Here is a 23,684-nt window from a genome sequence, read left to right on the forward strand (position 1 = left end):
CTCAGAAATGGCCTAGCAAACCTCTCAGTTGTATCAATCCATTACAATAAACCTACAGTAAGAATAAATTTGATGGATAAACTAGCATTTACTTAGGTACTTAGGCACAACAAATATGGGGAGGCGGTGGCATAGTGGCATTGTCGCTGGACTAGTAATCTAGATATTCAGGATAATGTTTTGGCGACCCAGGGTTCGAATCCCACCATGGCAGATGGTGAAATTTGAATTCAATAAAAAATCTGGAATTAAAAGTCCATGAAACCATTATTGACTGTCATAAATAACCATCTGGTTCACTAATGTCCTTTAGGGAAGGAAATCTGCTGTCCTTACCTCATCTGGCCTATATGTGACTCCAGATCCACAGCAATGTGGTTTATTCTTTAAAAAAAAATGCCATTCATTTCAAGGGCAATTAGGGACAGGCAACAAATGCTGGCCTTGCCCACGACGCCCACATCCCATGAAAAAATAAAGATGCACAACCTTGCAGCATCCTCCTCATTAACACTTGTTTTGTGGTCACAGAGGAGGCCAAATAAGAGGCGTAAAGAAAACTGGTTTATTGCAAAGTAACTATGTACACAGTATGTACACAGGTTCCAGCTGGGACTGCACAGGATCAGCTCTCATCTGGCTGCCTTTCATGCTCGAGGCTATTTACTCCACTGATGGGCCCCAGCCCTACAGGAGAGAAACTTGTATTCAATGAGGGTCAAGGGGAGACTAATTGGTCCATCCACGTAGGTCTCGAGCAGGTTATAATAATGTGGGAACTCGTGCTAAAATTGAGAGAGCTGTCCTACAGACTAGCCAGAAATTGTCATACTAACAGAATCATATCTAACATAGAACATAGAACATTACAGCGCAGTACAGGCCCTTCGGCCCTCGATGTTGCGCCGACCTGTAAATCCACTCTAAAGCCCATCTACACTATTCACTTATCATCCATATGTTTATCCAATGACCATTTAAATACCTTAATGTTGGCGAGTCCACTACTGTTGCAGGCAGGGCATTCCATGCCCTTACGACTTTCTGAGTGTAGTGCTAACAATTATACTCAAAGACGAGAGACTAGGACAATAGAGGCTTTATTGCTGTGTGATGCTATTCCTCCATCTGCAACTGTAGACTATGGTCTGAGTGACTCACACGCATATTTATACACATGCTCCCTGTGGGCGGAGCTAGCCAGCATGGGCTTACCGGAGGAACCTGTATTACAGGTACAGGCATACATCCCCCTACTGCAAGTACACATCACTACAGTGGTTATATCACCACACTGAGTAAAGAACCTACCTCTGACATCTGTCCTATATCTATCTCCCCTCAATTTAAAGCTACGTCCCCTCATGCTAGAATCACCATCCTAGGAAAAAGGCTCTCACTGTCCACCCTATCTAATCCTCTGATCATCTTGTATGCCTCAATTAAGTCACCTCTTAACCTTCTTCTTTCTAATGAAAACAGCCTTGAGTCCCTCAGCCTTCCCTCATAAGATACCAGGCAACATCCTGGTAAATCTCCTCTGCACCCTTTCCAATGCTTCCACGTCCTTCCTATAATGCAGCGACCAGAACTGCATGCAATACTCCAAATGTGGCCGCACCAGAGTTTTGGACAGCTGCAACATGACCTCATCGCTTCGAAACTCATTCCCTCTACCAATAAAAGCTAACACACCGTACGCCTTCTTAACAACCCCATCAACCTGGATGGCAACTTTCAGGGATCTATGTACATGGACACCGAGATCTCACTGCTCATCCACACTACCAAGATTCTTACCATTAGCCCAGTACAGTGTCTTCCTGTTATTCCTTCCAAAATGAATCACCTCACACTTTTCTGCATTAAACTCCATTTGCCATCTCTCAGCCCAGCTCTGCAGCTTATCTATGTCCCTCTGTAACTCACAATATCCTTCCGCACTGTCCACAACTCCATCGACTTTAGTGTCATCTGCAAATTTACTCACCCATCCTTCTACGCCCTCCTCCAGGTCATTTATAAAAATGGCAAACAGCAGTGGCCTCAAAACAGATCCTTGCGGTACACTAGTAGTAATTGGACTCCAGGCTGAACATTTCCCATCAACCACCACCCTTTGTCTTCTTCCAGCTAGCCAATTTCTGATCCAAGCTGCTAAATCACCCTGAATCCCATGCCTCCGTATTTTCGGCAATAGCCTAACAGTTAATGTCCCAACTGTTCCAATCATCACCCCATCCCATGACAGAATAAACAAACCAAAGGTTGCACAACAGTGGTAGGCATCTGGGAGGGAATATCCCTGGGAGTCCTCAAAATTGGCTTTGGACAACATCAGATGTCATTGCATCAGGACAAACATGAACAAGGAAATCTCCTGATTACCACATACTGCTCTACCTCAACTGAGGAATCAGTACTCCATGTTGAATATCACTTGAGGGCAGCAAGGGCACAGTGGGATCTTCAATGCCCATCACCAACTGTGACACGATAGCACCATTATTGAGGTAGCCATGTTCCGAAAGGCATGTCTATGAGCCTAGCTAAAAACTGACCATTGATGAGGCACTATGGGACATCAGCAACAGCAGAATTGAATCATGTTGCAATCAGTAACCTTATGGCCCTGCATATCTCTCACTCTGCCATTACAATTAAGCCAGGAGTTGGACCCTGGTTGAATAATAAGTGTAGGAGAGCATACCAGGAACAGGAGCATGTGTACCTAAACATGAGGTCCCATTGTGATCAAGATACAACACAGGAACTAAAAGTAAAGTTGTCATAGTTCCAGATGACCATAGGCTGCTGGTGATGTATCCTCAAGTTAAATCACCACCAGTCAGCTCTCCCCCTTAAAGGGGAATGCAGCCAATGGCCATCTGGGACTATGGCAACTTTACTTTACTTTTCCCACAGCCAGATCCATCCTCCCCTTGGAAATGCACAATGGGTGAAATATGACAGGCCAGTCTACAGTCATAGCAGAGAGAGTTGCAAGTGACACAGGTAGTGTCTAGAAAGTTTTAGCAGGGCAAACAGATTGAAAATCTGTGCTCTCTCCCTCTCTCGCTTTTGAAAAAGGAATGTCAGCTGGTTCGAGAAGTCAACTATCAGAAACATGCCAGAAAACTGAGATCTTGTAATAAATACAACATCTTTTACATTTGACTGTATCCAAGATCCGAGTCCAAATCAGCTGCAACGTTTAACAATCTACACCTCACAGACAATCAAAGGACATTCAACAGTATATTCATTTACATTTTTTTTATTGGACTCTAATTTCCCTATTTCTGATAAATTTGTGTATGACGTGTTTTTATTATTCCCCCCCCCCCCCCCCCCCCCCCCCCCCCCCCCCCCCCTGGGTTTAGGGGTTAGTAGATGTACTCTTTCTTTAATTCAAGCAAACTGGGTTTGATTGGCTCCTTATTTCCCACTGCATAAACAATTTAAAATGTTCTGATTTGAAAAAGACATCTCCTCATGAGAAAGAAACATAAAAAACCTATGTTGGGACTAAATAAGGAGGTTGAATAGAGGGGTGGGGGCAGTTTGCTCCTCACCTGAGCATAACACCTCCATCGTAGTGTAGAATTGGGAATGTTTGCTGATGATTACGCAGTGTTCAGCACCACTCACAACTCCGCAGATATCGAAGCAGTCTGCGCCTGTTTGCATTAAGACTTGGACAACATGTTTGGGCCAATAAGGAGCAAGTAACATTTGCACCACAAACGTTCCAGGGAACAACAATCTCCAAAAAGCGAGAATATTACCATCTCTCTTTGACATTGAATTACCATTGCTGAATTCCCATACAATCAACATCCTGGGAGTTAACATTCATCAGAATTTTTTTCTGGACCAGCCATATAGATATTCTAACTACAAGAGCAGGTCAGAGGCTGGGATTTCTGTGACACATGACTCACCTCATGACTCCTTAAAGCCTTTTCAGAATTATAGTATGATAGAATACTCACCATTTGCCTGGTTGAGCGGAGCTCCATCAATATGTACAATGCTCAGCAGGACAAAGCAGCCCACTTTATTTACACCACACACACCATCCGGCATCTTGAACATTTACTACCTCCTCCAGTCATTAACCAAGGCTGCAGTGGATATGAGTAACCCCTGGTTTTGATGATCCCAGAACTACTGCAGGTATTCATTAAGCTGGTAGCCTCCCCATGCTGTCAAAGGTTTCCCTGTCATTGGCAAAATATTGTCAGCCTGGTAAAGCGGTCCTGATTCAGCTGTTTAGTTATGGAAATCAGATTCTCTTCTCCTTAGAGTGCAAAGCTGATCTGCATTTCTCTCTGCAAATGCCATGGTGGTGGGATTGCATCAGCGTGCCATTCAGATGCAGATCTCCACTTTTTTATGAGCTCTGCAATGCTCCCCGCCCCACCCCCATTCCCTGCACACAAAGGTGGGGAAAATTCTGCCCAGTCTTTCAGGCAGATGAACATAATAATCATCGACCTGAATGCTAACTCAGTTTCTCTCTCCACAGATTCTGACAGACCTGTTGAGCATTTCCTACATTCTCTGTTTTTATTTCAAATTTCCAGGACTCACAGTATTGTGCTTTTACATTAGCGTTGCATAGGTATGGGTTGTGGATTCCTTCATAGGTGCTACTAAGTTGTCCAAATTCCTCAGCATTTTTACAAATGCTGTTAGGGGCTGTTTAGCACAACGCTAAATTGCTGGCTTTGAAAGCAGACCAAGCAGGCCAGCAGCACGGTTCGATTCCCGTAACAGCCTCCCCGAACAGGCGCCGGAATGTGGCGACTAGGGGCTTTTCACAGTGACTTCATTTGAAGCCTACTCGTGACAATAAGCGATTTTCATTTTTCATTTCAAATGACTTTATACTGTGGACGCGGGAGCTAATAAACGGCCTATGTAGAGAGGGGGAAGAGGTTGAAGTTCCTACAAATAGATGGGTAGCGGAACAAAAGGATCTAAAGTACAAATACATCAATCACTAAAAGTTGCGACACGTGTCAGCACGGCCGTAAGTACGCAAACCAAGAACTAGGCTTTATTTTTTAGAGACATTGCGCTGTAGTTCTGTATCAAAGATTGGTTAGACCTCATTTCAAGTTTGTGTGGTCTTGATCACCATATAAAAAGGATATGGAGGGATTGGCGAGGGTTCAGAGAAGATTGAAAGGGGTGGTATCATAAGAACTAGGAGCAGGAGTAGGCCATCTGGCCCCTTGAGCCTGCTCCGCCATTCAATGAGATCATGGCTGATCTTTTGTGGACTCAGCTCCACTTTCCGACCCGAACACCATAACCCTTAATCCCTTTATTCTTCAAAAAACTATCTATCTTTATCTTAAAAACATTTAATGAAGGGGCCTCTACTGCTTCACTGGGCAAGGAATTCCATAGATTCACAACCCTTTGGGTGAAGAAATTCCTCCTAAACTCAGTCCTAAATCTACTTCCCTTTATTTTGAGGCTATGCCCCCTAGTTCTGCTTTCACCCACCAGTGGAAACAACCTGCCGGCATCTATCCTATCTATTCCCTTCATAATTTTATATGTTTCTATAAGATCCCCCCTCATCCTTCTAAATTCCAACGTGTAAAGTCCCAGTCTACTCAACCTCTCCTCATAATCCAACCCCTTCAGCTCTGGGATTAACCTAGTGAATCTCCTCTGCACTCCCTCCAGTGCCAGTATGTCCTTCCTCAAGTAAAGAGACCAAAACTGAACACAATACTCCAGGTGTGGCCTCACTAACACCGTATACAATTGCAGCATAACCTTCCTAGTCTTAAACTCCACCCCTCTAGCAATGAAGGACAAAATTCCATTTGCCTTCTTAATCACCTGTTGCACCAGTAAACCAACTTTTTGCGACTCATGCACTAGCACACCCAGGTCTCTCTGCACAGCAGCATGTTTTAATATTTTATCATTTAAATAATAATCCCGTTTGCTGTTATTCCTACCAAAATGGATAACCTCACATTTGTCAACATTGTATTCCATCTGCCAGACCCTAGCCCATTCACTTAACCTATCCAAATCCCTCTGCAGACTTCCGGTATCCTCTGCACTTTTTGCTTTACCACTCATCTTAGTGTTGTCTGCAAACTTGGACACATTGCCCTTGGTCCCCAACTCCAAATCATCTATGTAAATTGTGAACAATTGTGGGCCCAACACTGATCCCTGAGGGACACCACTAGCTACTGATTGCCAACGAGAGAAACACCCATTAATCCCCACTCTTTGCTTTCTATTAATTAACCAATCCTCTATCCATGCTACTACTTTACCCTTAATGTCATGCATCTTTATCTTATGCAGCAACCTTTTGTGTGGCACCTTGTCAAAGGCTTTCTGGAAATCCAAATATACCACATCCATTGGCTCCCCGTTATCTACCGCACTGGTAATGTCCTCAAAAAATTCCACTAAATTAGTTATGCATGACCTGCCCTTTATGAACCCATGCTGCGTCTGCCCAATGGGACAATTTCTATCCAGATGCCTTGCTATTTCTTCCTTGATGATAGATTCCAGCATCTTCCCTGCTACGGAAGTTAAGCTCACTGGCCTATAATTACCTGCTCTCTGCCTACCTCCTTTTTTAAACAGTGGTGTCACGTTTGCCAATTCCCAATCCGCCGGGACCACCCCAGAGTCCAGAGAATTTTGGTAAATTATCACTCGTCCATTTGCAATTTCCCTAGCCATCTCTTTTAGCACTCTGGGATGCATTCCATCAGGGCCAGGAGACTTGTCTACCTTTAGCCCTGTTAGCTTGCCCATCACTACCTCCTTAGTGATAACAATCCTCTCACGATCCTCACCTGTCATAGCCTCATTTCTATCAGTCACTGGCATGTTATTTGTGTCTTCCACTGTGAAGACCGACCTAAAAAACCTGTTCAGTTCCTCAGCCATTTCCTCATCTCCTATTATTAAAACTCCCTTCTCATCCTCTAAAGGACCAATATTTACCTCAGCCACTCCTTTTTGTTTTATATATTTGTAGAAACGTTTACTATCTGTTTTTATATTCTGAGCAAGTTTACTCTCATAATCTATCTTACTCTTCTTTATAGCTTTTTTTAGTAGCTTTCTGTTGCCTCCTAACGATTTCCCAGTCCTCCAGTCTCCCACTAATCTTTGCCACTTTGTATGCTTTTTCCTTCAATTTGATACTCTCCCTTATTTCCTTAGATATCCACGGTTGACTTTCCCTCTTTCTACCGTCCTTCCTTTTTGTTGGTATAAACCTTTGCTGAGCACTTGTGAAAAATCGCTTGGAAGGTTCTCCACTGTTCCTCAACTGTTCCACCATAAAGTCTTTGCTCCCAGTCTACATTAGCTAGTTCTTCTCTCATCCCATTGTAATCTCCTTTGTTTATGCACAGAACATGAGTGTTTGATTTTACCTTCTCGCCCTCCATCTGTATTTTAAATTCCACCATATTGTGATCATATCAGAAATGCATGGATATACATATTAGGAAAGGATTGACAGTTCATGTCTCCTTTCTCTTGGAAAAAAAAACTGAGGTGTGCCCGAAAAGACTTCTTTAAAATGAAGAAATGTTTCGATAGAACGGAGACTGCTGCAAGTATTCAGACCTGATTACAATTTCCTGCTGCTACTTCCTTTAAATCCCAAATTCACAATTTAGGTAATAGGTCCTGCTGATCTGACCTGCAAGGTACAATCATGTGAGAAAGACACACACACAAATAGTTACAGACAGCCCGTGGACTTAAGATACAATTGGTTCCTGAAAACTAAATTGTAAGTTGAAACGTCATAAGTCCAAACCGATTTTCCCATCGGAACAATGTTATGCATGGGGGACTAGCTCCTGAACCGATTTTCCCATCGGAACAATGTTATGCATGGGGGACTAGCTCCTGAACCGATTTTCCCATCGGAACAATGTTATGCATGGGGGACTAGCTCCTGAACCGATTTTCCCATCGGAACAATGTTATGCATGGGGGACTAGCTCCTGAACCGATTTTTCCATAGGAACAATGTTATGCATGGGGGACTAGCTCCTGAACCGATTTTCCCATCGGAACAATGTTATGCATGGGGGACTAGCTCCTGAACCGATTTTTCCATAGGAACAATGTTATGCATGGGGGACTAGCTCCTGAAGCAAGGTTGGAAATCACGCATGGGGCACCCGGCGGTGTTAAATGCTCTCAACTCTTGACCTGTTAAGTCACTGAGGCGACTGTTGCTGCCTGCATGCCTCAGCACAAGAGCCTCGGTTAGTGTGGTTGATATAATTAAGCCATTGATCACTGTCAGTTGCCTGTTTAACCCTAAACTCTGTGAGTCTGTGCACATATGAAATACAACATAAGCGTATAAATGCATTAAAATCACGACGACTATGCCAAAATAAATTAACAGACTAAAACATTAGTTTCCAAACTAATAAAGATGGTTCAACCTGTCCAGTCATACAGATAGCAATGTGTATGAATGTACTAGTGTGGCATCACAAAGTTTAAATCTACATTACAAAGTCAAAACAGGATATCAATTTATAAAAGTCAGAAGTGCTGTTTGCCATAACTCAAACGGTGTAAAGTCAAGGTCTGCCTGTATGATGAAATGAAGTAGAATTTATGAAGTAAATGTTAAATATCCAGAACAAGTGGTGAAGACAGTATGAATTAACCCTCAAAGGCCAGGGATCCTCTGAGCACTTACAGCACAGTGGCAGTCTTTCTCTTCTAAGTTATCCACCATGGGTCATTAACTGGCCGTTCAAAGGATGTCACCTTAGAAGCTCTGGTGATGCTACACCAGTGATGTCATAAAACCTTCAATAATTATCCTTAATTCTGAAAGTCCTTGTACCATTTTTGGACATGGTTTGTATTAACTCATTCAATTGGGTAAATTCTAAGCTGAACCCCGACTTCCGTGGTTCAACTCACGTGGTCAGCAGCTGTAAAACACAAGTTTATTCTTTGTACTCAATGCTATCTCTATATGTTGCATGAATTGAAAGTACAAGTGACATTTCCATTAAAATATTTGCTTTTATATCACAGTGTATGACCATTTAATCTCCTCAAAATGTTTTGGCACATGCATAGGGACTAACCACACATAGTTCAGACAGTCATTAGTACCAGAAGGCAAGTGGTGTCTTTAGTGGTGACACAGGAAAGATAAGTAAAGAGGTGCCTTAACTGTCTTACTTTATTGATCCCTTAAATGGTCAATGTGTTCGAAAACTATTCCAATCAATGGATATATGTGATGTACTAGCTTTTATCACGATGAGGCAGGATTCATGCTGAGAGCACAGCTGTTACTCTTTGACACTTGTGTTTGTTCTCAATGTAACTTTAAATCAGAGAGGTGCTATGAGCATCCTTAAATAATCAGGTACTTAACCCTTATCAAAATGGCAGTTCTTCACAGTACTGACAGCTTTGAGTTGTGTTAAGCTGTTCCACAGCTGTGAATTGTAAACAGCTTGGGGGGGGGATTCTCTGTCGGCTGACGCCAGAACCGGGAAAAGTGATTGGGCAGAGAATCGGTTCTGACGGCGAAATTGTGGCAAGCGCCGTCCCCCATACATAACGCCAAATCGTAATTCTCTGGTGACTTGACGGTGGCATCACTGTTTTCCACTCCGCACGTACAGTAAACGCCATTGGCCTGACCGGGAATTCTCCAGGGCCTCCACGATTCTTTGCCTCCACCTGGGGAGAATTACCAACGGCGAGGTTCACTTGTGCTGATAAAAATTGAGAGACGGGTGGAGTGGCTGATGAGAGAGAGAGAGGGGGTAGGACATGCAGAGGTGCAACCATGAGCTGCAGTTCTGACACTGGCCAGGCTGACTGGGGGCAGTACCCCCTACAGGGGAACACCAGACAGGTGCTGTGGAGCATATTGCTGGCAACGGCAGCGCCAGCTGACTGTACCCCTGGCAGCATGGACGGATGCCAGGGCCAGAGGCCAGAAGGTCCCATCGGTGGCCAATGGCTCATTGCGTCCGCTGTCCCACCATGGAGAGGCTGTGGAAAATCCACATAGTACATCAGCTCCAAGCGAATTGCCAATCATAAGAAAAAACAGTGGGTTTGCCTATTTATAATGGACAACGTGTAATGCCAAAGGCATTTTATCAACAATGATACTGAATAGCAGAACAGATCATCTATTTAATTACACTGCATTACATATCTTTTTCTTCAGAGTAGAATAGTGAATTATCATTTTGTAAATCGGTTTTGTGCGTAAGTATTACCAATTAGAAGCACCTATCTAGGATATAAAAATGAATTCTTTATTTCTTGCCATTGACAAACAGACCACTATCTAGCATCAAACCTATTGGGGGCTAACAGATTTTATGAGGATTGTAGACCTCAAGCACTTCTTAAAATACAGAGAAATAGAATGGCTGTGCATTGGGTCCTGCATTGGAGATGGAGGAAGATCTTACATCGCAATGCAAAGCTAAATAATTTACATATTGTTTTCAATATTCCCAACACTTGACATGCTGGGAGTATGCTAAGGTCAGGGGATGGCAATTCCTACATCAGTAGTTATCACAAATTTGCTCTTAATGGTATAATTTTTCATTTAGTTGGTTGGGAACAGAGTCAGTGAGCGGAATCTGACAATATTTTTTCCAAGTGTCAGACTCTGACCAGTATGTAGCTCTCCAGCTGCACAGATTGTGAGCCTCTCTGAAAAAAACCCAAAATGAGTCAGAAGGGTTTTCGTCGTCTTTCTGACGGGATCTGATAGAATAAAGAACAAAGAACAGTACAGCACAGGAAAAGGCCCTTCAGACCTCCAAGCCTGTACTGGTCATGATACCACCCTTGGCCAAAGTCCTAGTGCCATATCCCTATAAATGATAGAGCCAGCAAGACAGGCCCCACAAAGATTGGGCGCCCTTTAAAGGCCGCCCCGATCAAACCTGAGCATCAACTCCACCCGCCACTCATTATCATAGGCTCTCTCTCTTTCGCCCCACCTCGGAAGTATCGCCAGTGTTCCCGCCCTCACTGACCCCCCCCCCCCCCCCCCCCCCACCCCCCCCCACCCCCCCATACCTGAACGTTCACCCCTCAGTAGTCTCAGCACCCACCCACCCATTACACATAGCGGGAACTCCCACTCCAATATATGGTTTTCAGAGGTCCTGCAAGTTGGTACTTCCAGGTTGGCACTGCAGTGTGATCCTGGCAGTGCCAACATGGGCCAGCATGTGGCATGGGAATATCAGGGCACTGTTGGGCATGCCCCTCACCCTCATGGGGCTAGATTTACCTTTGTGCTTGCTGAAGGAATCCCTCGACTGAACCTAGTTTTTAAAAGCTGTTGAAAATCTTGTGATTTCAGGTCGGCAAGGTTTGAATATTCAATGGGGGGGGGTCATGGGGTGGGGGGCTGGCTAATTATGTTTGTAACATTATATAAATGTACAGCATGTGAAGAGTTAATGTTACGTTAAGCCTAGCCACTCGAGGGAGCTAAGGAACAGTACTGTAAAACACACTGGCTCTTAAGCTAAGGGGAGGAGATTAGACTGGAGCTGAAGCTGATGAGATTCACAGTATTGCAGAGTTAGTTAAGATCTAGTAGTTATAATTAGTAGATAGAGGTGTGTTAGTGAGTAGTTTAATTATTACATGTATGTTGGCTATTCAGAATAAGTGTTGGTATCAAATTTAGTAGTGTTAATAAAATTAGCTTAGTTCTTCAAAAGAGCTTTGTGTATCTTTGTGATCACTACACCTTCCACACTGGAAACCCCTCACAAAGATCAACACAATATTCAAATTTATTGAAATCCATTAAAATGAGATTCTCACCCCCAGTGGACGTGAACCTCATGACGTCACTGATGAAAGGGGTGGAAAATCGGGAAACGGGATCTCGTCGGAGAGAATCGCGTTTCTTGATTCTCTCCGGATTTTCCATTGGGATCAAAGTTCTCTCTGACAATGAGAATGGACTGAAAATTGCACTCAGTCATTATGGTGGGAATCCTGCAAATGAGTTTCCCCTCCCAGCAGAGGGTGAATATATATGAACGCTGCAAAGAAGTATGTTCAGAGCAAAATGGATGGGATGGTGACGGAGCTCATATATGGAGTTCTATCTGGAGCCTCAACTGGGAGCAGGTGTGGAATGATATTTTGCCCTTCCCAAGGATGCCAAACCAAATGTCCAAACATGAGACAACATTTTAGGAGGTTGCCCTGTGGTGTTTTGATTTGCTCTTCACAGTAAGTGCCACAAGTATCCCAAAGGGAGAGAACGGATATTGTACCAAATGTGCAGCTTTCGAAATACATGAACATGGTCATTTTCTTACAGTGTGTTGTGTCTTATTACATCAATCTACTGATGTTTCATCTATTAAATGTGGCAAGTAATAGGCACCAAATGTTATTTCAACAGAACACTCCTTAAGGTTGCAAATTCCTACACTAATTTCAGTGCCCTCAGCACTTGGCTGTAGCAATGAGTCATAACTGCAGAGCTTCTTGCTCCTTGACATAAAGCTGCTACCACTGATGACCACAGGATGAGGTAATTATGGGAGCTGTCAGTGTAATGAACATTGACATGATAGTTTCTGTCCCTGTAATTATAGCCCGTTCTGTTAATGAATGGAGTTGTATTCTAGGTTAGGGTAACATGACTACATTGAATACAATCAATTATGCCCTGTGTGTCGAAGTAGAATTATCGGGTTTGCTAGACAAAAGATAGAAAATCACTCCTCCTGATAAACAACACATCAGTGACGTGTGCGGTGCAATTCTAGACTGAATGTTTGGAATGAGATTTCCCATGCTTGCTTCAAAGGAATCTGCTCCATCTGATACAATCTGCTGGAACTGGCTTGTAAATCAGGCTGAAGGGCAGTACAGAATCTATCATGAAGCCCTCCAGCCGTCTTAAACCAAGCAGTCCAGTCTCATCAGATAGGTCCACATATGGGAGGTGGAAATGTGTCTGTGTCCATTTTGAGGTCCAGGATTGGTGCTGCACAGCCAATGCACATATTGACCGGGAAGATAGAGGCTTGCACAACATTGGGCCTTGGCTTCGTTTCAACAGATCTGGTGAGTTGTCACAACTCCCTCGTCAGCTTGTGCATGTCGGGAAACTAATTTCCTGCTAATGGCCTCACTGCAGAGGCTCTCTGTTAAGTGCCAGGGCAGGCCAGCAGTGGAATGGGGTTCAAATATAGCAAGCAGGAGGTCTGAGGTCCCTACTTGTTATAACCTGTACAGTTCTTCTGTGCTGGAGATGATTAACTACCCTGTCAATCTTGCAGAATATGAGCTCCTCCGATAAGGGGGTGAGGGACCCTTAGCAATACTTGGCTTAGTGAGGCACAGACTACAGAAGACTACTGGAGCTGGATATAATAGCAATTGTAAAATAAAGTAAGTTTTTGTTTCAACCTCCTCGGTGTAGACCCTTCATTGTCCTTACAAAAGTGGCGATGAGGATAAAACTGGATGGCTTTCGATGCTGGAGCCACCTCCCCATATATCTTGGATACAGGTTGGAAATTTATTTTTCCGGGCCAATAATATCACAGAGAACAACCGGCAGGTAGTCATCTTGCTTACAGCTTTGGCGCACATATGTTCGGATTCATACGGGACCTTACATACCCAATGGCACAAGACACTAAAACTTTAGATGAGCTTTTAGCTTTAGTGGGCCATGACCTTGTCCATTACAGTACAATGGTTTCAGTTTAATACTGACAAACGTACCCCGGGTGAGTCCGTCATCGAGTTTTTGTCGTCATTACGTAGAATGGCAGAATTCTGTGAATATGGCGGTGCCTTATCTGAAATGCTATGTGACTGCTTGATTTGCGGTATTAAGAATGCAGTCTCTCAGAAGAAACTACTAGCCAAGCCTTCCTTAACCTTGCAGCAGGCCATCCAAAGTACGCTGTCCTGGGAAAGCACAGAGCGAGGGGTGCAGGATATACAGGGATGGAGGTGAACGCCCAAGGGCATGTCCCTTCCTGTCAAGGGGCCTCTCCCTGAACTGCCACCTTGCCCTGGACCAAACAGCATAACGGCCCTACTTGGTTGACGAAGGAAAAGCCTACCCGATGGGAGACGTCCCTGGAGTCTGCAGATGGGAGCCAAGTCGATGTGGGGCTTGCGGTCAGCGACCCTGGCATGAACACAGGCCGCGAGTGAACCAGTGGTCCAGACACCCTGGTGGAGGCAGGCACCAGCCCAGAGCCTATACTTTCCATCTAGATGAGCCAGACGAGGAGGACAACTGAATTCAGTTGAATTCCAAGTGGCCTCCATTAAAGTTACAGCGCGGGAGAATAGCACCTGCTCAATATGGAATTGGACACTGGCATGACGATCTCCGTAGTTGGGCAGAGAATGTTTGACCGCATTAAACTGAGGTTTCAGACCTTGGATTTGATGGACACCCAGGCCAACTTCACAGAGAACTATTAGATATCGCAGGTACGACTATCATCCTGGTTGTTTATGGGTGCCACTCAGTGCGCCTCCTGCTCATTGTGGTAAAAGGCCATGGGCCCAGCCTGTTGGGCTGTGACTGGTTGCGCCATCCGCAGCTGCTCTGGCAGCACATCCTCCAGATGGGTTCCAGTGATTTGGGCGAGATGACAGGAAAATACCCCAAAATGTTACAACCCAGATTAGAAGATAAAAGGAGCCATCGCCCGCATACAGGTCGACTCAGAATCCCTGCTGCGGTATTTCCGGGCACGCCTGGTTCCCGATGCCTTGCTGGAAAAGGTGGAGACAGATCTCAGCGTGTTGGGGTCCTTGGGTATCATGAGGCTCGTCCAGTTTGCTGACTGGACAGTGCCTGTGGTACCAGTAATAAAGTCAGACAAAATGGTTTATTTCTGCGGAGACTACAAATTGATGGTAAATACGGCTTCTTGGTTGAACTGCTACCCCCACGTCCTGCAGAGACGATCTTTATGTGAAGCTTGCGGGCAGGCATTTGTTCCCGAAGCTCGATATGAGCCACGCATATTTACAGCACGTATTGGATCCTGTCTCCCGTAAATATGTCACCATCCATATGTACAGGGGCCTGTACGAGTAGACATGGCTGCCTTTCGGAGTGTCCTCAGCCTGTGCTATTTTCCAGTGTGGGGAACATCCCGTGAGGGCTGCCACTTGTGGCTGTTTATTTAGATGACGTGCTGGTCATGGGAGCCTCTGAGCAAGAACACGTGGACGTCCCTGAGGCTGTATTAAAGCAGTTATCTGAGGCTGGTGTCTGCTTATTATGAGCGAAGTGCGTATATCATGTGAGAGAGGTGGTCTACCTTGGCTATTAGATGATCTGCGAATTTTGCTTCCTGTGACGGAGAAGATGCATGCCATCCCGACATGTGCCTCGGAACTTCACTCTTTCCTTGGTCTCGGTAAATATTACAAAAAGTTTATCTCAAACCTTGCAACCACGATGGCTCCCTTGCACCTTCTCCTGAAGAAAGATTAAGTATGGGCTTGGGGCCAGCTGCCAAAATCACTTTCGGCAGATGAAGCAGCAGTTGTTGTCTTCTGGGTTACTGACACATTACGATCCTGCCAAACCTACTCTCATCAGGGCAGCACGGTAGCATTGTGGATAGCATCATTGCTTCACAGCTCCAGGGTCCCAGGTTCGATTCCGGCTTGGGTCACTGTCTGTGCAGAGTCTGCACACCCTCGCCATGTGTGCGTGGGTTTCCTCCGGGTACTCCGGTTTCCTCCCACAGTCCAAAGATGTGCAGGTTAGGTGGATTGGCCATGCTAAATTGCCCTTAGTGTCCAAAATTGCCCTTAGTGTTGGGTGGGGTTACTGGGTTATGGGGATAGGGTGGAGGTGTTGACCTTGGGTAGGGTGCTCTTTCCAAGAGCCGGTGCAGACCCGATGGGCCGAATGGCCTCCTTCTGCACTGTAAATTCTACGATAATCACATGCGATGCTTCACCCGGTGGTATTAGGCCATCCTGTCCTACTGGATGGAGAATGGAAGGGAACGGTTGATCGCCTTTGTCTCCCATACAATGGTTGCAGTGGAAAAGTGTGTCTCAGATGGTGAATGCTCAGATGCATAGCCTTAGGAATTGCAGCTGCCACGTTGTTTGAGTTGTAAGTGGCATTCGCCTTCAAGATACATGCTACCCTGTCCAGCACCTTGGGTGCACAACGCCCAGCCAGATATCTAAAGGGTCTGGTGTCCTCATTCGCCACGGCCTTCGGAGGATACTTCAGACGTTGGGGGGGGGGGGGGGGGGCGGGTGTTACAACCCACAAGGGTCTTACGGGGTAGGGATGATTAACAACCCTACTGAAGGACAGATCTGAGGCGTTCAAGGCAGACGACCCTGACCTATACAAGAAATCCAGGTACGACCTCCGGAAAGCCATCCGAGATGCCAAGAGAGAATCTCAAACTAAGCTAGAGTCACAGACTCTCGGCGGTTGTGGTAAGGACTAAACAACATAACGGGCTACAAAGCGAAGCCGAGCAGTATCTCTGGCAGCAGCGCACCCCTCCCCGATGAACTTAATGCATTCTATGCTCGGTTCGAGCAGTTAACCAACAATCCGCTGTCGAGTGCCCCAGCAGCCCATAATTCACCCATACCTACCATCACAGCTTCCGAAGTCAGATCGGCCTTCCTGAAAGTGAACCGACGGAAGGTGATGGGCCCGGATGGGATCCCTGGTCGTGCACTCAGAGCCTGCGCAGACCAGCTGGCAGAGGTATTCACAGACATCTTTAACCTATCCCTACTCCACTCCGAAGTCCCCACCTGCTTCAAGAAGACCACCATCATACCGGTACCAAAGAAGAACCAGGCAACGTGCCTCAATGACTATCGACCGGTGGCCCTGACGTCAGTTGTAATGAAGTACTTCGAGAGGCTGATCATGAAGCGCATCACCTCCGTACTCCCGGAACACCTTGACCCACTTCAATTCGCATACCGTCGCAACCGGTCCACATCAGACGCCATTTCCCTGGCCCTACACTCATCCCTAGAGCATCTCGAGAAAAAGGACTCCTACATCAGACTCCTATTTATTGATTACAGCTCCGCCTTCAACACCATAATCCCAGCTCATATCAAAGCTCCAAAACCTAGGACTTGGCTCTCCACTCTGCAACTGGATCCTTGATTTTCTGACCAACAGACCGCAATCAGTAAGAATGAACACCAACACCTCCTCCACAATAGTCCTCAATACCGGTTCCCTGCAAGGCTGCGTACTTAGCCCCCTACTCTACTCCCTGTACACAGACGACTGTGTGGCAAAGCTTGGTTCCAACTCCATCTACAGGTTTGCTGACGATACGACCATAGTGGGCCGGATCTCAAATAACGACGAGTCAGAATACAGGAGGGAGATAGAAAACCTAGTGGAGTGGTGTAACAACAACAATCTCTTCCTCAATGCCAGCAAAACTAAAGAGCTGGTCATCGACTTCAAAGTACTGTACACACCCCTGTCAGCATCAACGGGGCCAAGGTGGAGATGGTTAGCAGTTTCAAATTCCTAGGGGTGCACATCACCAAAAATCTGTCCTGGTCCACTCACGTCGACGCTATCACCAAAAAGCACAACAGCGCCTATACTTCCTCAGGAAACTAAGGAAATTTGGCATGTCCACATTAACCCTTACCAACTTTTACAGATGCACTATAGACAGCATCCTATCGGGCTGCATCACAGCCTGGTAAGGCAACTGCTCGGCCCAGGACCGCAAGGAACTTCAGAGAGTCGTGAATACCACCCAGTCCATCATACAAACCTGCCTCCCATCCATTGATTCCATCTACACCTCCCGCTGCCGGGGGAAAGCGGGGAGCATAATCAAGGATCCCTCCCACCCGGCTTACTCACTTTTCCAACTTCTTCCATCGGGCAGGAGATACAGAAGTCTGAGAACACGCACGAACAGACTCAAAAGAGGCTGTTTAGCACAGGGCTAAATCACTGGCTTTGAAAGCAGACCAAGCAGGCCAGCAGCACGGTTCGATTCCCGTAACAGCCTCCCCGAACAGGCGCCGGAATGTGGCGACTAGGGGCTTTTCACAGTAACTTCATTGAAGCCTACTCGTGACAATAAGCGATTTTAATTTTTCATTTTCAAAAACAGCTTCTTCCCCACTGTCACCAGACTCCTAAATGACCCTGTTATTGACTGACCTCATTAACACTACACCCTGTGTGCTTCATCCGATGTCAGTGCTTATGTAGTTACATTGTATATCTTGTGTTGCCCTATTATGTATTTTCATGTATTTTCTTGTATTTTCTTGAATTTTGTTTAATTCCTTTTTCTTCCATGTACTGAATGATCTTGCCTCGGTACCGCGGTACACGTGACAATAAACAAATCCAATCCAATCCAACCCTGCAGATCGTGAAGAATACAAATTGCTTCATTCACAAAATTGGTAAATACATTCACATGTCAGTGAAAACAGTGAATTGTACGCTATGTAATGCCATTACTATGCATCGCACAATGCATTGAAGTAGAAATTTTATTATATATTCCTGGTTATCATTTTAGTTTTCTTTAACCCAAAAGTGCCGTGTAAATTCTGACATTCTTTGAAATTAAACCAAAGATTTCTTTTTGGCAAGTTACTGGCCATTAAATGTTGTAAAATAGGTAATAAATATGAATATGGAGGCAAGACTGACACTTCATTTTTTAAATATACCTTTGTGAAATGTGGTTTCGCAAACAGCAAAAAACTGTTTTCATAATATTTAAGCTGCATTTTGTATGTGGAATATCTTGCTAACCTTGCAGGCTTGGTGTTAAATTTGAAAGAATTAGTTCACCTCCTATGATGTTGATCCTGAAGATACTCACTCCTTAATGATGAGCATTGAAAACATACTTAAAATACTGATGCATTTTTGCCTGGAATAGAGAATAACTTTGAATTCAAATAATTCCTTTTTTTACCATCATACTTCACTAGATGTATGTTGTCATTTTAACCTCCAAGATTGTGCGAGTGAAGTCTCTGATCTATAAAAATGGCTACCTATCTCTATTTGCTTGTTAGCTGTGAACTTACACAACTGACAGGTGAGCCTGTCTGGTGGCTGATATATTATGGACAATGGTCAGAACTGAACTGATTTGCCATAGAGAATTATCATGTGCAACCAATGATCTTTTAGTATCTTTCTCTTTTTACGGAGGATCCTTCATCATCCATTTTTTCTGCAGCAGGCAGATGATACCTCTTTATTTCTCTCAGTTGCCTCTTTTCGTGGCTGAAAACCTAGAATTTTTGCAGTTGTTCCTTACCACCTAGTCCTTTGGTACTAAGGATTAATCTTGAGGCTACTTTCTGCATGACCTCCAGTCTGATTTCCTCCTCACAAAGACCACAACTGGATACAGTATTCAATGTATGGTTGGGCTTGAATATTGCAATTGTCTCCTTATTTGAGAAAGGATGTGGTAGCACTAGAGGAAATTCAGAGGAGGTTCACCTGATTGATTCCGGGGATAGAAGGATTGACGTATGAGGAGAAATTAAACAGTTTGGGCTTATACTTGCTGGAGTTTAGAAGAATAAGAGGGGATCTAATCGAGGTGTATAAAATACTAAAATGGAGTGATAAAGTAAATGTAGACCAAATGTTCCCCCTTGTGGGGCAATCTAGAACGAGAGGTCACAGATACTGGTTGAGATGTGGTAGGTTTAAAACTGAGATGAGGAGGAACTACGTCTCGCAGAGGGTGGTGAATTTGTGGAATTTGCGGTGGAATTTGAATCATTAAATATTTTCAAGAAGGAGATAGTTACATTTCTTATTTGAAAAATGGATTAAAGGGATATGGTGAGCAGGTGAGGAGGCGGATTTGAGACCAGGAAGAGATCAGCCATGATGTGCTTCAATGGAGGAGCAGGCTCAAAGGGCTGAATTGCCTACTTCTGCTCCTAATTCCTATGTTCCCATATGACTGTCATTTAGCATTGTGTTTGCTTGTTGCTATCTTTGACTACTTGGAAATGTTAAGTTCATAGTGCACTGATGGCCTTAAGATTCCTTGTGAACTTTTTCCTCAGTTGTTTCCACATCATTCCTGATGTATAAAATCCTGTGGCTTTTCCTTCCTGTGTGCAATGCTTATAATATAAATTTCACCCTTACATATTTTAACAAATTACATTTTTAGGTTATCAGCTGAATCCTTAGATTCAGTTGCTCTCACCTTCCTCATTTTGATATTAATTGTGAATCTGACAAGTTTGAACTGAATTTCTAAATTGTAGCTATCAATGGAAATTAGCAACCTCACAGGCTCACTTCATTGAACAATTCCCATGCCATCATCTCCCTCCTGTCTTAAGTTCCTAGCGATCATTTTCCTTTTGCCTGTGTTTCAAACATTCTAACATTATATCAATTGCTTTAAATTAAATTTTTCACCATTGAAAAATCTTTGTCAAAGGTGTTTTCGAAGTCTAGGTGAAACATATTGGGTGGGATTTTCCAAGTCTCACCTGTAGGGCTCCAGACATTCCCGCCCGAGGTCAACGGACCTTTGGCTTGTCTGTCATATTTACTGTCCTCCAAAAGCTGAAAAGATTGGTCATACAGAATTTTCTCTTCTGAATTTGTTTTGGTTATCATTCATCAGTAGTGATTACCATATAGACAATCTCAAGTTTAGACCAGAAAATTTATTCAAATGTGCGTAAATGTTCTTTCTGTCTCCAAACGAGAGCCTTTTTTTTGCAGACAGAAAGGTCATGTACACAAATTGTGCCTGTTTCAACTGATCAGAATAGCCGACAGCTATTCTCTGGTTAATTGCCCAGGGAGTCTTGCCAAATTAAAGTCAACCTGCCTTCTTTAAATTTAACAAAGCTTGGCAGTTAACTGTCGGTCATCAGTCAACTGGCGCATTCAGCATTACTAATCAGAGTCCACTTAGAAACCAATCAGCATTCTCTTCTCATGAATTATAAATTGTTGTTCCCTCTATATTTGGCATTCTTGTGAATGTCCTGAAGAGTGCAAGATGAAAAGCTTTAGCGATACTGAAGTTCTGTACAAATATATTTGATGTGGTATTGGTAATTTTATAATTTCCCAAGAGGGTTTTGTCACCTTTCGGAGCAATAAAAGTTGTGGATTCATATTTCACTCAAAATGACTGTCACCTTTCTGTTTTATTGTGCAGCCATTTTAGCCAAAAAGGCTCGTTAATAAAGTGAGGCGCTGGCAGCCTTCGTGATCAGGACACTTGGCCATGGTGGTAAGTATGGGTGTTGGCACATGGTGCTTGGTGGAGAGCGAGCACATTGCCTGCTGTGGGGTTCGGTCGCCTCCGGGTGGGGGTTGGGGTGTTACAGGTGTGTGAGTTGGGGGTTGGCGCCAGCGGCACAGTGCTGCCTGCTCACGCTGAGGAGGTTGAACAGGTCTTTCGGCACTGCTGTCCAGTCCTGGCCGTCGGGCCTCCACCACCTGCGCCCAGGCCTGGTGTACGGCGGCGGGGGAGGCCTCCTTCCCACCCGGGGAACAGGGTGGCACCCCCTTTCCTCCATGGTGTCCGCCAGTGTCTTCAGCTCATTGTCCGTAACCAAGGGTGCTGCTCTCCGTGCTGCTGTCTTGTCGGCTGGGAAGAGAATGTGTGGGGAGTGAAGTGCTAATACGTGGCTGCAGCTTGTCAGCCTCTCGAGCGGCAACACCGACCCTGGCGAATTGGACACCGTTTCTCATTGAAATCAATCGTGATCCACGTGGCACCGGTGCTAGATTATTGACCGATTCTTAATTACTCCACAACCAACGCCAATTTAGTGGCCGTAGAATTTCACCGATTCAGTCCCGGCGCCAACACTTTCTTTCAAAAACAGAGAATCACAACCCTTGTGTTATTCATCTTGATTGTTTCTGAACCCAGCAGTTGTTCCCAGAAACCACCCTCTTTCTTAAACCTCCCAAATAAGATGCTTACATTTGCACCTCTTCTGCTATTGAGATTTCTAAGTGTTTACAGTCAGCTCATGTACACTTTATTGAATCTTGTAAAAAAAAATACCTGTATATGTTTCAGTATTTATCTGAGAGAATCTCTTTAGACTTGAGATAGAAATGTAAAGAATTGATTTATTCAGCCTCTTCTCGCCTGAGACGTTTTGTGAATTTACACCTTCTGATTCTCATGGTGACACTGTCGAAAGTGCTTTAACACAATTTATCAGGATTGAATATTTTTGAAACATTTTGTTCTATGAAAAAATACTGAAAGGAGAAATTCCAGTGGGATTGGCACATGCTTTCCAATAAGCTAATTCCTGTAAAATAATTGTTCCTATTGTTAGAGCCCTTCCTGTCTATTTCCTTTGTTCCCAGTTATTTTATTTTATTGTTTTGGTATGAGGATCAATAATTGGGCCTTTAAGTATAGCGAGGAAAAAGGAATATTCAAAGTTTAAACCAACTTGCTTGCCAGGATATCATATTCTCAGGCTTTGTATTTGGGAGAAGGAGAAGCCAGCTTCTTTGGCACCAAGTAAATGGGAGGAACCAATTTTGGAGGGAATTAGTTTAATTGGTTAATTGGCAACCAATTGGTTGGCCTGGGGCAGTATTCTGCCTGACAACAGTCAGCGATTGGTTCCTGCTGGGTGATGCTTCTGAGAGAAAATTTCAGAAGTGATCAGACCTCAGAAGTGAAGGGAGCTGTTTTTTTCTGTCTGCTGCCTCTTGCCTGTAGGTGGAAGATGAAGTTCCTTTAAATGTATCAAAACCACCAGCTGTTGCCCTCCAGGGACTGAAGTAGAAGACATGCTGCGAGGTTCTCCGTAGGTGGGATCCCCCACTTTTCCGGCAGTGCACCCACATCCCCGGGTTTCCCAACGGTGTGGGATGGCCACAATGGAAAACCCCATTGGCCAGCTGCCGGAACAGAAGACCCCGCTACCGGTGGGGGCATGCTGTGCTGGAGAATGGAGCTGGTTGGACGGAGAATCTGATCTACTGTTTTGAAAGCAGTGAGAGTCTAGCTTTGCTGTGAACCTGAAATGGTGCTGATCCTGCAGGGAAGGTAGACAACCCAGTCTGAGAAGGTCCTATCAAGCCTCAAGGAAAGGAAGTACCAAACCGGAAGCCTGAAAGACAGAATCAAATATCCTATCCTTCTATTTTATTAGTATGTTCTTGGCCATTCCACCACCCTTTCCCCTCTGTGTGGTTTGTCTGTGTGTGAAGAGTGGGGCGAGTTAGAAAAAGGGGTAGGGTTGGGAAATGGGTAGTAGACAGCTGTGCTTGTTTATTTAAAGATATTGCTGAGAATAAAAGGTTGTAATAATAATAATCCTTATTAGTGTCACAAGTAGGCTTACATTGACACTGCAATGAAGTTACTGTGAAAATCCCCTCATCGTCACATTCTGGTGCCTGTTCGGGTACACTGAGGGAGAATTCAGAATGTCCAATTCACCTAACAAGCACGTCTTTTGGGACTCGTGGGAGGAAACCAGAGCACCCAGAGGAAACCCACGCAGACACGGGGAGAACGTGCAGATTCCGCAGAGACAGTGACCCAAGTTGGGAATCGAACCTGGATCCCTGGAGCTGTAAAGCAACA

Source organism: Scyliorhinus canicula, chromosome 2, assembly GCF_902713615.1.
Source record: "Scyliorhinus canicula chromosome 2, sScyCan1.1, whole genome shotgun sequence".
Taxonomy (NCBI): domain Eukaryota; kingdom Metazoa; phylum Chordata; class Chondrichthyes; order Carcharhiniformes; family Scyliorhinidae; genus Scyliorhinus; species Scyliorhinus canicula.